Below are 13,663 nucleotides of genomic sequence, written 5' to 3' on the forward strand. Positions count from 1 at the left end.
CTCTCCTCAGTTTGGGGCACTGACTCTGTGCTGGCTGGTTAAGTAGAAATGACCAGGAGATTTACACTCTGCTCAGTTTTGGGCACTGACTGTCTGCTGGCTGGTTAAATATATGAAACCAGGAGTTTTACATTCTCCTCAGTTTCGGTCAGTGACTCTGTGCTGGCTGGTTAAATATATCTGACCAGGAGATTTCCACTCTCCTCAGTTTAGGGCACTGAGTCTGTGCTGTCTGGTTAGATATATACAACCAGGTTATTGCACCTCTCCTCAGTTTAGGGCACTGCGTCTGTGCTGTCTCTTTAAATTTATTTAACCAGGAAATTTACACTCTCCTCAGTTTGGGGCACTGACTCTGTGCTGGCTGGTTAAATAGAAATGACCAGGAGATTTACACTTTGCTCAGTTTTGGGCACTGACTGTCTGCTGGCTGGTTAAATATATGAAACCAGGAGTTTTACATTCTCCTCAGTTTCGGTCAGTGACTCTGTGCTGGCTGGTTAAATATATATAACCAGGAGATTTACACTCTCCTCAGTTTCGGGAGCTGACTCTGTGCTGGCTGGTTAAATATATATAACCAGGAGATTTACACTCTCCTCAGTTTAGGGAACTGACACTGTGTTGGCTCCTTAAATATATATCAACAAGGAGATTTACACTCTCCTCAGTTTAGGGCAGTCACTCTGTGCTGTCTGATGAAATATATATAACCAGAAGATTTACACTCTCCTCAGTTTCGGGAACTGACTCTGTGCTGTCTGGTTAAATATATATAACCTGGAGATTTACACTCTCCTCACTTTAGGGCACTAACTCTACGCTGGCTGGTTAAATATATCTGACCAGGAGATTTCCACTCTCCTCAGTTTAGGGCACTGAGTCTGTGCTGGCTGGTTAAATATATATAACCAGGAGATTTACACTCTCCTCAGTTTAGGGAACTGACACTGTGTTGGCTCCTTAAATATATATCAACAAGGAGATTTACACTCTCCTCAGTTTAGGGCTGTGACTCTGTGCTGTCTGATGAAATATATATAACTAGAAGATTTACACTCTCCTCAGTTTTGGGAACTGACTCTGTGCTGTCTGGTTAAATATATATAACCAGGAGATTTCCACTCTCCTCAGTTTAGGGCACTGAATCTGTGCTGGCTGGTAAAATATATGTAACCAGGAGATTTACACTCTCCACAATTTCTGGCACAGACACTGTGGTGGCTGGTTAAATATATATAACCAGGAGATTTACACTCTCCGCGGTTTATAGCACTGACTCTGTGCTGGCTTTTTAAATTAATTTTACCAGGAGATTTACACTCTCCTCAGTTTCGGGAACTGACTCTGTGCTGTCTGGTTAAATATATATAACCAGGCGATTTACATTCTCCTCAGTTTAGGGCACTGAGTCTGTGCTGTCTGGTTAAATATATGTAACCAGGAGATTTACACACTCCTCAGTTTATGGCACTGACTCTGTGCTGTCTGGTTAAATATATACAACAAGGATATTTAACCTCTCCTCAGTTTAGGGCACTGAGTCTGTGCTTGCTGGTTAAATTTATATCACCAGTGAGAGTTACACTCACCTCAGTTTATAGCACTGACTCTGTGCTGGCTGGTTAAATATATGTAACCAGGAGATTTAACCTCTCCTCAGTTTAGGGCACTGAGCCTGTGCTGGCTGTTTAAATTTATTTAACCAGGAAATTTACACTCTCCTCAGTTTGGGGCACTGACTGTCTGCTGGCTGGTTAATTATATGAAACCAGGAGTTTTCCATTCTCCTCCGTTTCGGTCAGTGACTCTGTGCTGGCTGGATAAATATATATAACCAGGAGATTTACACTATCCTCGGTTTCGGAAACTGACTCTGTGCTGGCTGGTTAAATATATATAACCAGGAGATTTACACTCTCCGCAGTTTAGGGGACTGAGTCTGGGCTGTTTTGTTAAATTTATATGACCAGGAGATTTATAGTCTCCTCCGTTTCGGTCAGTGACTCTGTGCTGGCTGGTAAAATATATATAACCAGGATATTTACCCTCTCCTCAGTTTATGGCACTGAGTCTGTGCTGGCTGGTTAAATATATATAACTAGGAGATTTACCCTCTCCTCAGTTTATGGCACTGAGTCTGTGCTGGCTGGTTAAATATATATAACCAGGAGATTTAAACTCTCCTCAGTTTACGGCACTGACTCTGTGCGGGCTGGTTAAATATATATAACCAGGGAGATTTACACACTCCTCAGTTCAGTGCACTGACTGTCTAGTTAAATATATATAACCAGGAGATTTACACTCTCCTCAGTTTAGGGCACTGAGTCTGTGCTTGCTGGTTAAATTTATATCACCAGTGAGCGTTACACTCACCTCAGTTTATAGCACTGACTCTGTGCTGGCTGGTTAAGTCTATGTAACCAGGAGATTTACACACTACTCAGTTTATGGCACTGAGTCTGTGCTGTCTGGTTAAATATATACAACCAGGATATTTAACCTCTCCTCAGTTTAGGGCACTGAGTCTGTGCTGGCTGTTTAAATTTATTTAACCAGGAAATTTACACTCTCCTCAGTTTGGGGCACTGACTCTGTGCTGGCTGGTTAAATAGAAATGACCAGGAGATTTACACTCTGCTCAGTTTTGGGCACTGACTGTCTGCTGGCTGGTTAAATATATGAAACCAGGAGTTTTACATTCTCCTCAGTTTCGGTCAGTGACTCTGTGCTGGCTGGTTAAATATATATAACCAGGAGATTTACACTCTCCTCAGTTTATGGCACTGAGTCTGTGCTGGCTGGTTAAATATATATAACCAGGAGATTTACACTCTCCTTAGTTTACGGCACTGAGTCGGTGCTGGCTGGTTAAATATATATAACCAGGAGATTTACACCCTCCTCAGTTTACGGCACTGACTCTGTGCGGGCTGGTTAAATATATATAACCAGGGAGATTTACACACTCCTCAGTTTAGGGCACTGACTCTCTAGTTAAATATATATAACCAGGAGATTTACACTCTCCTCAGTTTAGGGCACTGAGTCTGTGCTTGCTGGTTAGATATATACAACCAGGTTATTGCACCTCTCCTCAGTTTAGGGCACTGCGTCTGTGCTGGCTCTTTAAATTTATTTAACCAGGAAATTTACACTCTCCTCAGTTTCGGGAACTGACTCTGTGCTGGCTGGTTAAATAGAAATGACCAGGAGATTTACACTCTCCTCAGTTTGGGGCACTGACTCTGTGCTGGCTGGTTAAGTAGAAATGACCAGGAGATTTACACTCTGCTCAGTTTTGGGCACTGACTGTCTGCTGGCTGGTTAAATATATGAAACCAGGAGTTTTACATTCTCCTCAGTTTCGGTCAGTGACTCTGTGCTGGCTGGTTAAATATATCTGACCAGGAGATTTCCACTCTCCTCAGTTTAGGGCACTGAGTCTGTGCTGGCTGGTTAAATATATATAACCAGGAGATTTACACTCTCCTCAGTTTAGGGAACTGACACTGTGTTGGCTCCTTAAATATATATCAACAAGGAGATTTACACTCTCCTCAGTTTAGGGCAGTGACTCTGTGCTGTCTGATGAAATATATATAACTAGAAGATTGACACTCTCCTCAGTTTCGGGAACTGACTCTGTGCTGTCTGGTTAAATATATATAACCAGGAGATTTCCACTCTCCTCAGTTTCGGGCACTGAATCTGTGCTGGCTGGTAAAATATATGTAACCAGAAGATTTACACTCTCCACAATTTCGGGCACAGACACTGTGGTGGCTGGTTAAATACATATAACCAGGAGAATTACCCTCTCCTCAGTGTAGGGCACTGATTCTCTGCTGGCTGGATAATTATATATAACCAGGAGAATTACCCTCTCCTCAGTTTCGGGCACTGACTCTCTGCTGGCTGGATAATTATATATAACCAGGAGATTTACACTCTCCTCAGTTTATGGCACTGAGTCTGTGCTGGCTGGTTAAATATATATATAACCAGTAGATTTACACTCGCCTCAGTTTATGGCACTGAGTCTGTGCTGGCTGGTTAAATATATATAACTAGGAGATTTACACGCTCCTCAGTTTAGGGCACTGACTCTGTGTTGGCTGGTTAAATATATAAAACCTGGAGATTTACACTCTCCGCGGTTTATAGCACTGACTCTGTGCTGGCTTTTTAAATTAATTTTACCAGGAGATTTACACTCTCCTCAGTTTCCGGAACTGACTCTGTGCTGTCTGGTTAAATATATGTAACCAGGAGATTTACACACTCCTCAGTTTATGGCACTGAGTCTGTGCTGTCTGGTTAAATATATACAACAAGGATATTTAACCTCTCCTCAGTTTAGGGCACTGAGTCTGTGCGGGCTGGTTAAATATATATAACCAGGGAGATTTACACACTCCTCAGTTCAGGGCACTGACTGTCTAGTTAAATATATATAACCAGGAGATTTACACTCTCCTCAGTTTAGGGCACTGAGTCTGTGCTTGCTGGTTAAATTTATATCACCAGTGAGCGTTACACTCACCTCAGTTTATAGCACTGACTCTGTGCTGGCTGGTTAAGTCTATGTAACCAGGAGATTTACACACTACTCAGTTTATGGCACTGAGTCTGTGCTGTCTGGTTAAATATATACAACCAGGATATTTAACCTCTCCTCAGTTTAGGGCACTGAGTCTGTGCTGGCTGTTTAAATTTATTTAACCAGGAAATTTACACTCTCCTCAGTTTGGGGCACTGACTCTGTGCTGGCTGGTTAAATAGAAATGACCAGGAGATTTACACTCTGCTCAGTTTTGGGCACTGACTGTCTGCTGGCTGGTTAAATATATGAAACCAGGAGTTTTACATTCTCCTCAGTTTCGGTCAGTGACTCTGTGCTGGCTGGTTAAATATATATAACCAGGAGATTTACACTCTCCTCAGTTTATGGCACTGAGTCTGTGCTGGCTGGTTAAATATATATAACCAGGAGATTTACACTCTCCTCAGTTTACGGCACTGAGTCGGTGCTGGCTGGTTAAATATATATAACCAGGAGATTTACACCCTCCTCAGTTTACGGCACTGACTCTGTGCGGGCTGGTTAAATATATATAACCAGGGAGATTTACACACTCCTCAGTTTAGGGCACTGACTCTCTAGTTAAATATATATAACCAGGAGATTTACACTCTCCTCAGTTTAGGGCACTGAGTCTGTGCTTGCTGGTTAGATATATACAACCAGGTTATTGCACCTCTCCTCAGTTTAGGGCACTGCGTCTGTGCTGGCTCTTTAAATTTATTTAACCAGGAAATTTACACTCTCCTCAGTTTCGGGAACTGACTCTGTGCTGGCTGGTTAAATAGAAATGACCAGGAGATTTACACTCTCCTCAGTTTTGGGCACTGACTCTGTGCTGGCTGGTTAAGTAGAAATGACCAGGAGATTTACACTCTGCTCAGTTTTGGGCACTGACTGTCTGCTGGCTGGTTAAATATATGAAACCAGGAGTTTTACATTCTCCTCAGTTTCGGTCAGTGACTCTGTGCTGGCTGGTTAAATATATCTGACCAGGAGATTTCCACTCTCCTCAGTTTAGGGCACTGAGTCTGTGCTGGCTGGTTAAATATATATAACCAGGAGATTTACACTCTCCTCAGTTTAGGGAACTGACACTGTGTTGGCTCCTTAAATATATATCAACAAGGAGATTTACACTCTCCTCAGTTTAGGGCAGTGACTCTGTGCTGTCTGATGAAATATATATAACTAGAAGATTTACACTCTCCTCAGTTTCGGGAACTGACTCTGTGCTGTCTGGTTAAATATATATAACCAGGAGATTTCCACTCTCCTCAGTTTCGGGCACTGAATCTGTGCTGGCTGGTAAAATATATGTAACCAGAAGATTTACACTCTCCACAATTTCGGGCACAGACACTGTGGTGGCTGGTTAAATACATATAACCAGGAGAATTACCCTCTCCTCAGTGTAGGGCACTGATTCTCTGCTGGCTGGATAATTATATATAACCAGGAGAATTACCCTCTCCTCAGTTTCGGGCACTGACTCTCTGCTGGCTGGATAATTATATATAACCAGTAGATTTACACTCGCCTCAGTTTATGGCACTGAGTCTGTGCTGGCTGGTTAAATATATATAACTAGGAGATTTACACGCTCCTCAGTTTAGGGCACTGACTCTGTGTTGGCTGGTTAAATATATAAAACCTGGAGATTTACACTCTCCGCGGTTTATAGCACTGACTCTGTGCTGGCTTTTTAAATTAATTTTACCAGGAGATTTACACTCTCCTCAGTTTCGGGAACTGACTCTGTGCTGTCTGGTTAAATATATATAACCAGGAGATTTCCACTCTCCTCAGTTTCGGGCACTGAATCTGTGCTGGCTGGTAAAATATATGTAACCAGGAGATTTACACTCTCCACAATTTCGGGCAAAGACACTGTGGTGGCTGGTTAAATACATATAACCAGGAGAATTACCCTCTCCTCAGTGTAGGGCACTGATTCTCTGCTGGCTGGATAATTATATATAACCAGGAGAATTACCCTCTCCTCAGTTTCGGGCACTGACTCTCTGCTGGCTGGATAATTATATATAACCAGGAGATTTACACTCTCCTCAGTTTATGGCACTGAGTCTGTGCTGGCTGGTTAAATATATATATAACCAGTAGATTTACACTCGCCTCAGTTTATGGCACTGAGTCTGTGCTGGCTGGTTAAATATATATAACTAGGAGATTTACACGCTCCTCAGTTTAGGGCACTGACTCTGTGTTGGCTGGTTAAATATATAAAACCTGGAGATTTACACTCTCCGCGGTTTATAGCACTGACTCTGTGCTGGCTTTTTAAATTAATTTTACCAGGAGATTTACACTCTCCTCAGTTTCGGGAACTGACTCTGTGCTGTCTGGTTAAATATATATAACCAGGTGATTTACATTCTCCTCAGTTTAGGGCACGGTGTCTGTGCTGGCTAGTTAAATAAAAATAACCAGGAGATTTACACTCTCCTCAGTTGAGGGCACTGAGTCTGTGCTGTCTGGTTAAATATATGTAACCAGGAGATTTACACACTCCTCAGTTTATGGCACTGAGTCTGTGCTGTCTGGTTAAATATATACAACAAGGATATTTAACCTCTCCTCAGTTTAGGGCACTGAGTCTGTGCTTGCTGGTTAAATTTATATAACCAGGGAGATTTACACTCTCCTCAGTTCAGGGCACTGACTCTGTGCTGGCTGGTTAAATTTATTTCACCAGGAAATTTACACTCTCCTCAGTTTGGGGCACTGACTCTGTGCTGGCTGGTTAATTATATGAAACCAGGAGTTTTCCATTCTCCTCAGTTTCGGGAACTGACTCTGTGCTGGCTGGTTAAATATATATAACCAGGAGATTTACACTCTCCGCAGTTTAGGGGACTGACTCTGGGCTGTTTTGTTAAATTTATATTACCAGGAGATTTATAGTCTCCTCCGTTTCGGTCAGTGACTCTGTGCTGGCTGGGAAAATATATATAACCAGGAGATTTACACTCTCCTCAGTTTACGGCACTGACTCTGTGCGGGCTGGTTAAATATATATAACCAGGGAGATTTACACTCTCCTCAGTTCAGGGCACTGACTCTCTAGTTAAATATATATAACCAGGAGATTTACACTCTCCTCAGTTTACGGCACTGACTCTGTGCGGGCTGGTTAAATATATATAACCAGGGAGATTTACACTCTCCTCAGTTCAGGGCACTGACTCTCTAGTTAAATATATATAACCAGGAGATTTACACTCTCCTCAGTTTAGGGCACTGACTCTGTGCTGGCTGTTTAAATTTATTTCACCAGGAAATTTACACTCTCCTCAGTTTGGGGCACTGACTCTGTGCTGGCTGGTTAAATAGAAATGACCAGGAAATTTACACTCTCCTCAGTTTAGGGCACTGACTCTGTGCTGGCTGGTTAAATAGAAATCACCAGGAGATTTACACTCTGCTCATTTTTGGGCACTGACTGTCTGCTGGCTGGTTAAATATATATAACCAGGAGATTTACACTGTCCTCAGTTTCGGGAATTGACTCTGTGCTGGCTGGTTAAATATATATAACCAGGAGATTTACACTCTCCGCAGTTTAGGGGACTGACTCTGTGCTGTTTTGTTAAAATTATATTACCAGGAGATTTATACTCTCCTGCGTTTCGGTCAGTGACTCTGTGCTGGCTGGTAAAATATATATAACCAGGATATATACCCTCTCCTCAGTTTAGGGCACTGAGTCTGTGCTGTCTGGTTAAATATATATAACTAGGAGATTTACCCTCTCCTCAGTTTAAGGCACTGAGTCTGTGCTGGCTGGTTAAATATATATAACCAAGGAGATTTACACTCTCCTCAGTTTACGGCACTGACTCTTTGCGGGGTGGTTAAATGTTCCTAACCAGGAGATTTACACTCTCATCAGTTTACGGCACTGACTCTGTGCTGGCTGGATAAATATATATAACCAGGAGATTTACACTCTCCTCAGTTTAGGTAACTGACTCTGTGCGGGCTGGTAAATATATATAACTAGGGAGATTTACACGCTCCTCAGTTTGCGGCACTGACTCTGTGCGGGCTGGTTAAATATATATAACCAGGGAGATTTACACTCTCCTCAGTTTAGGGCACTGACTCTTGGCGGGGTGGTTAAATGTTCCTAACCAGGAGATTTACCCTCTCCTCAGTTTATGGCACTGAGTCTGTGCTGCCTTGGAAAATATATATAACCAGGAGATTTACACACTCCTCAGTTTAGGGCACTAAGTCTGCGCTGCCTGGTTAAATTTATATAACCAGTGAGATTTACACTCTCCTCAGTTTAGGGCACTGAGTTTATGGTGGCTGGTTAAATTTAGATAACCAGTGAGATTTACACTCTCCTCTGTTTATAGCACTGACACTGTGCTGGCTGGTTAAATATATGTAACCAGGAGATTTACACACTCCTCAGTTTATGGCACTGAGTCTGTGCTGTCTGGTGAAATATATATAACCAGGAGATTTACACTCTCCTCAGTTTAGGGCACAGATTCTGTGCTGTCTGGTTAAATATATACAACCAGGATATTTAACCTCTCCTCAGTTTAGGGCACTGAGTCTGTGCTGGCTGTTTAAATTTATTTCACCAGGAAATTTACACTCTGCTCAGTTTGGGGCACTGACTCTGTGCTGGCTGGTTAAATAGAAATGACCAGGATATTTACACTCTGCTCAGTTTTGGGCACTGACTGTCTGCTGGCTGGTTAAATATATATAACTAGGAGATTTACCCTCTCCTCAGTTTATGGCACTGAGTCTGTGCTGGCTGGTTAAATATATATAACCAGGAGATTTACACTTTACTCAGTTGACGGCACTGACTCTGTACGGGCTGGTTAAATATATATAACCAGGGAGATTTACACGCTCCTCAGTTTACGGCACTGACTCTGTGCTGGCGGGTTAAATATATGTAACCATGGAGATTTACACTCTCCTCAGTTTAGGGCACTGATTCTTTGCTGGGTGGTTAAATATTCCTAACCAGGAGATTTACGCTCTCCTCAGTTTATGGCACTGAGTCTGTGCTGCCTGGATAAATGTAAACAACCAGGAGATTTACACTCTTCTCAGTTCATGGCACTGACTCTGTGCTGGCTGGTTAAATATATATAACCAGGGAGATTTACACGCTCCTCAGTTTACGGCACTGACTCTGTGCGGGCTGGTTAAATATATCTAACCAGGGAGATTTACACGCTCCTCAGTTTACGGCACTGACTCTGTGCGGGCTGGTTAAATATATACAACCAGGAGATTTACACTCTCCTCGGTTTCGGGTACTGACTCTTTGCTGGGTGGTTAATTATTCCTAACCAGGAGATTTACACTCTCCTCAGTTTAGGCAACCGACTCTGTGCTGGCTGATTTAATATATATAACCAGGAGATTTACACTCTCCGCAGTTTATGGCATTGACTCTGTGCTGGCTTGTTAAATTTATATTACCAGAAGATTTACACTCTCTTCAGTTTCGGTCAGTGACTCTGTGCTGACTGGTAAAATATATTTAACCAGGAGATTTACCCTCTCCTCAGTTTATGGCAATAATTCTGTGCTGTCTGGTTAAATATATATAACCAGGATATTTACCCTCTCCTCAGTTTATGGCACTGAGTCTGTGCTGGCTGGTAAAATATATATAACCAGGATATTTACCCTCTCCTCAGTTTATGGCACTGAGTCTGTGCTGGCTGGTTAAATATATATAACCAGGAGATTTACACTCTTCTCAGTTTAGGGAACTGACTCTGTGATGTTCAGTTAAATTTTATAACCAGAAGATTTACCCTCTCCTAAGTTTCGGTCAGTGACTCTGTTCTGACTGGTAGAATATATATAACCAGGAGATTTACCCTCTCCTCAGTTTATGGCACTGAGTCTGTGCTGGCTGGTTAAATATATATGACCAGGAGATTTACACTTTCATCACTTTCGGGAACTGACTCTGCGCTGGCTGGTTAAATATATATAACCAGGAGATTTACACTCTCCGCAGTTTAGGGGACTGACTCTGTGCTGTTTTGTTAAATTTATATTACCAGGAGATTTATGGTCTCCTCCGTTTCGGTCAGTGACTCTGTGCTGGCTGGTAAAATATATATAACCAGGATATTTACCCTCTCCTCAGTTTATGGCACTGAGTCTGTGCTGGCTGGTTAAATATATATAACCAGGAGATTTACACTCTCCTCAGTTTACGGCACTGACTCTGTGTGGGCTGGTTAAATATATATAACCAGGAGATTTACACTCTCCTCGGTTTCAGGTACTGAGTCTTTGCTGGGTGGTTAATTATTCCTAACCAGGAGATTTACACTCTCCTCAGTTTTCGGCACTGACTCTGTGCTGGCTGGATAAATATATATAACCAGGAGATTTACACTCTCCGCAGTTTAGGGAACTGACTCTGTGCTGTTCAGTTAAATTTTATAACCAGAAGATTTACCCTCTCCAAAGTTTCGGTCAGTGACTCTGTTCTGACTGGTAGAATATATATAACCAGGAGATTTACCCTCTTGTCAGTTTATGTCACTGAGTCTGTGCTGGCTGGTTAAATATATATGACCAGGAGATTTACACTCTCCTCAGTTTCGGGAACTGACTCTGCGCTAACTGGTTGAATATATATAACAAGGAGATTTACACTCGCCTCAGTTGATGGCACTGAGTCTGTGCTGTTTTGTTAAATTTATATTACCAGGAGATTTATAGTCTCCTCAGTTTCGGTCAGTGACTCTGTGCAGGCTGGTAAAATATATATAACCAGGAGATTTACCCTCTCCTCAGTTTATGGCACTGAGTCTGTGCTGTCTGGTTAAATATATATAACCAGGAGATTTACACTCTCCTCAGTTTCGGGAACTGAATCTGTGCTGGCTGGTAAAATATATGTAACCAGGAGATTTACACTCTCCTCAATTTCGGGCACAGTCACTGTGGTGGCTGGTTAAATATATATAACCAGGAGATTTACACTCTCCTCAGTTTAGGGCACTAACTCTACGCTGGCTGGTTAAATAAACCTGACCACGAGATTTCCACTCTCCTCAGTTTAGGGCACTGAGTCTGTGCTGGCTGGTTAAATTTATATTACCAGGCAGATTAACACTCTCCTCAGTTTAGGGCACTGACACTGTGTTGGCTTCTTAAATATATATCAACAAGGAGATTTACACTCTCCTCAGTTTAAGGCACTGAGTCTGTGCTGGCTGGTTAAATAAATGTAAAACCAGGAGATTTACACTCTCCACAGTTCAGGGCACTGACTGTGCAGGCTGGTTAAATATACATAACCGGGAGATTTACATTCTCCTCAGTTCGGGCACTGACTCTCTGCTGGCTGGTTAAATATATATAACTAGGAGATTGACACTCTCCTCAGTTTATGGCACTGACTCTGTGCTGGCTGGTTAAATATATATAACCAGGAGATTTACACTCTCCTCAGTTTAGGGCACAGACTCTGTGCTGGCTGGTTAAATATATATAACCAGGAGATTTACACTCTCCTCAGTTTATGGCACTGAGTCTGTGCTGTCTGGTGAAATATATATAACCAGGAGATTTACACTCTCCTCAGTTTAGGGCACAGACTCTGTGCTGGCTGGTTAAATATATATAACCAGAGGATTTACACTCTCCTCAGTTTAGGGAACTGACTCTGTGCTGGCTAGTTAAATATATATAAACAGGAGATTTACACTCGCCTCAGTTTATGGCACTGAGTCTGTGCTTTTTGGTTAAATATATATAACCAGGAGATTTCCACTCTCCTCAGTTTAGGGCACTGACTCTTTGCTGGGTGGTTAAATATATATAACCAGGAGATTTTCCCTCTCCTCAGTTTATGGCACTGAGTCTGTGCTGTCTGGTGAAATATATATAACCAGGCGATTTACACTCTCCTCAGTTTAGGGCACTGACTCCGTGCTTGCTCGTAAAATATATATAACGAGGAGATTTACCCTCTCCTCAGTTGATGACACTGAGTCTGTGCTGGCTGTTTAAATATATATAACCAAAAGATTTACACTCTCCTCAGTTTCGGGAACTGACTCTGTGCTGGCTGGTTAAATATATATAACCAGGAGATTTACACACTCCGCAGTTTAGGGGACTGACTCTGTGCTTTTTTGTTAAATTTATATTACCAGGAGATTTATAGTCTCCTCAGTTTCGGTCAGTGACTGTGTGCAGGCTGGTAAAGTATTTCTAACCAGGAGATTTACCCTCTCCTCAGTTGATGGCACTCAGTCTGTGCTGTTATGTTAAATTTATATTACCAGGAGATTTATAGTCTCCTCAGTTTCGGTCTGTGACTCTGTGCAGGCTGGTAAAATATATATAACCAGGAGATTTACCCTCTCCTCAGTTTATGGCACTGAGGCTGTGCTGGCTGGAAAAATATCTATAGCCACGAGATTTATACACTCCTCAGTTTAGGGCACTGAGTCTGCGCTGGCTGGTTAAATTTATGTAACCAGGAGATTTACACTCTCCTCAGTTTAGGGCACTGACTCTGTGCTGGCTGTTTAAATATATATTACCAGGAGATTTACCCTCTCCTCAGTTTATGGCACTGAGTCTGTGCTGTCTGGTTAAATATATATAACCAGGAGATTTACACTCTCCTCAGTTTCGGGCACTGAATCTGTGCTGGCTGGTAAAATATATGTAACCAGGAGATTTACACTCTCCTCAATTTCGGGCACAGTCACTATGGTGGCTGGTTAAATATATATAACCAGGAGATTTACCCTCTCCTCAGTTTATGGCACTGAGGCTGTGCTGGCTGGACAAATATCTATAGCCAGGAGATTTATACACTCCTCAGTTTAGGGCACTGAGTCTGCGCTGGCTGGTTAAATATATTTCACCAGGAGATTTACACTCTCCTCAGTTTAGGGCACTGACTCTGTGCTGGCTGTTTAAATATATATTACCAGGAGATTTACCCTCTCCTCAGTTTAGGGCACTGAGTCTGTGCTGTCTGGTTAAATATATACAACCAGGATATTTAACCTCTCCTCAGTTTAGGGC

This window comes from Chiloscyllium punctatum, chromosome 13 (assembly GCF_047496795.1).
Source record: "Chiloscyllium punctatum isolate Juve2018m chromosome 13, sChiPun1.3, whole genome shotgun sequence".
In the NCBI taxonomy this organism is placed as follows: Eukaryota; Metazoa; Chordata; class Chondrichthyes; order Orectolobiformes; family Hemiscylliidae; genus Chiloscyllium; species Chiloscyllium punctatum.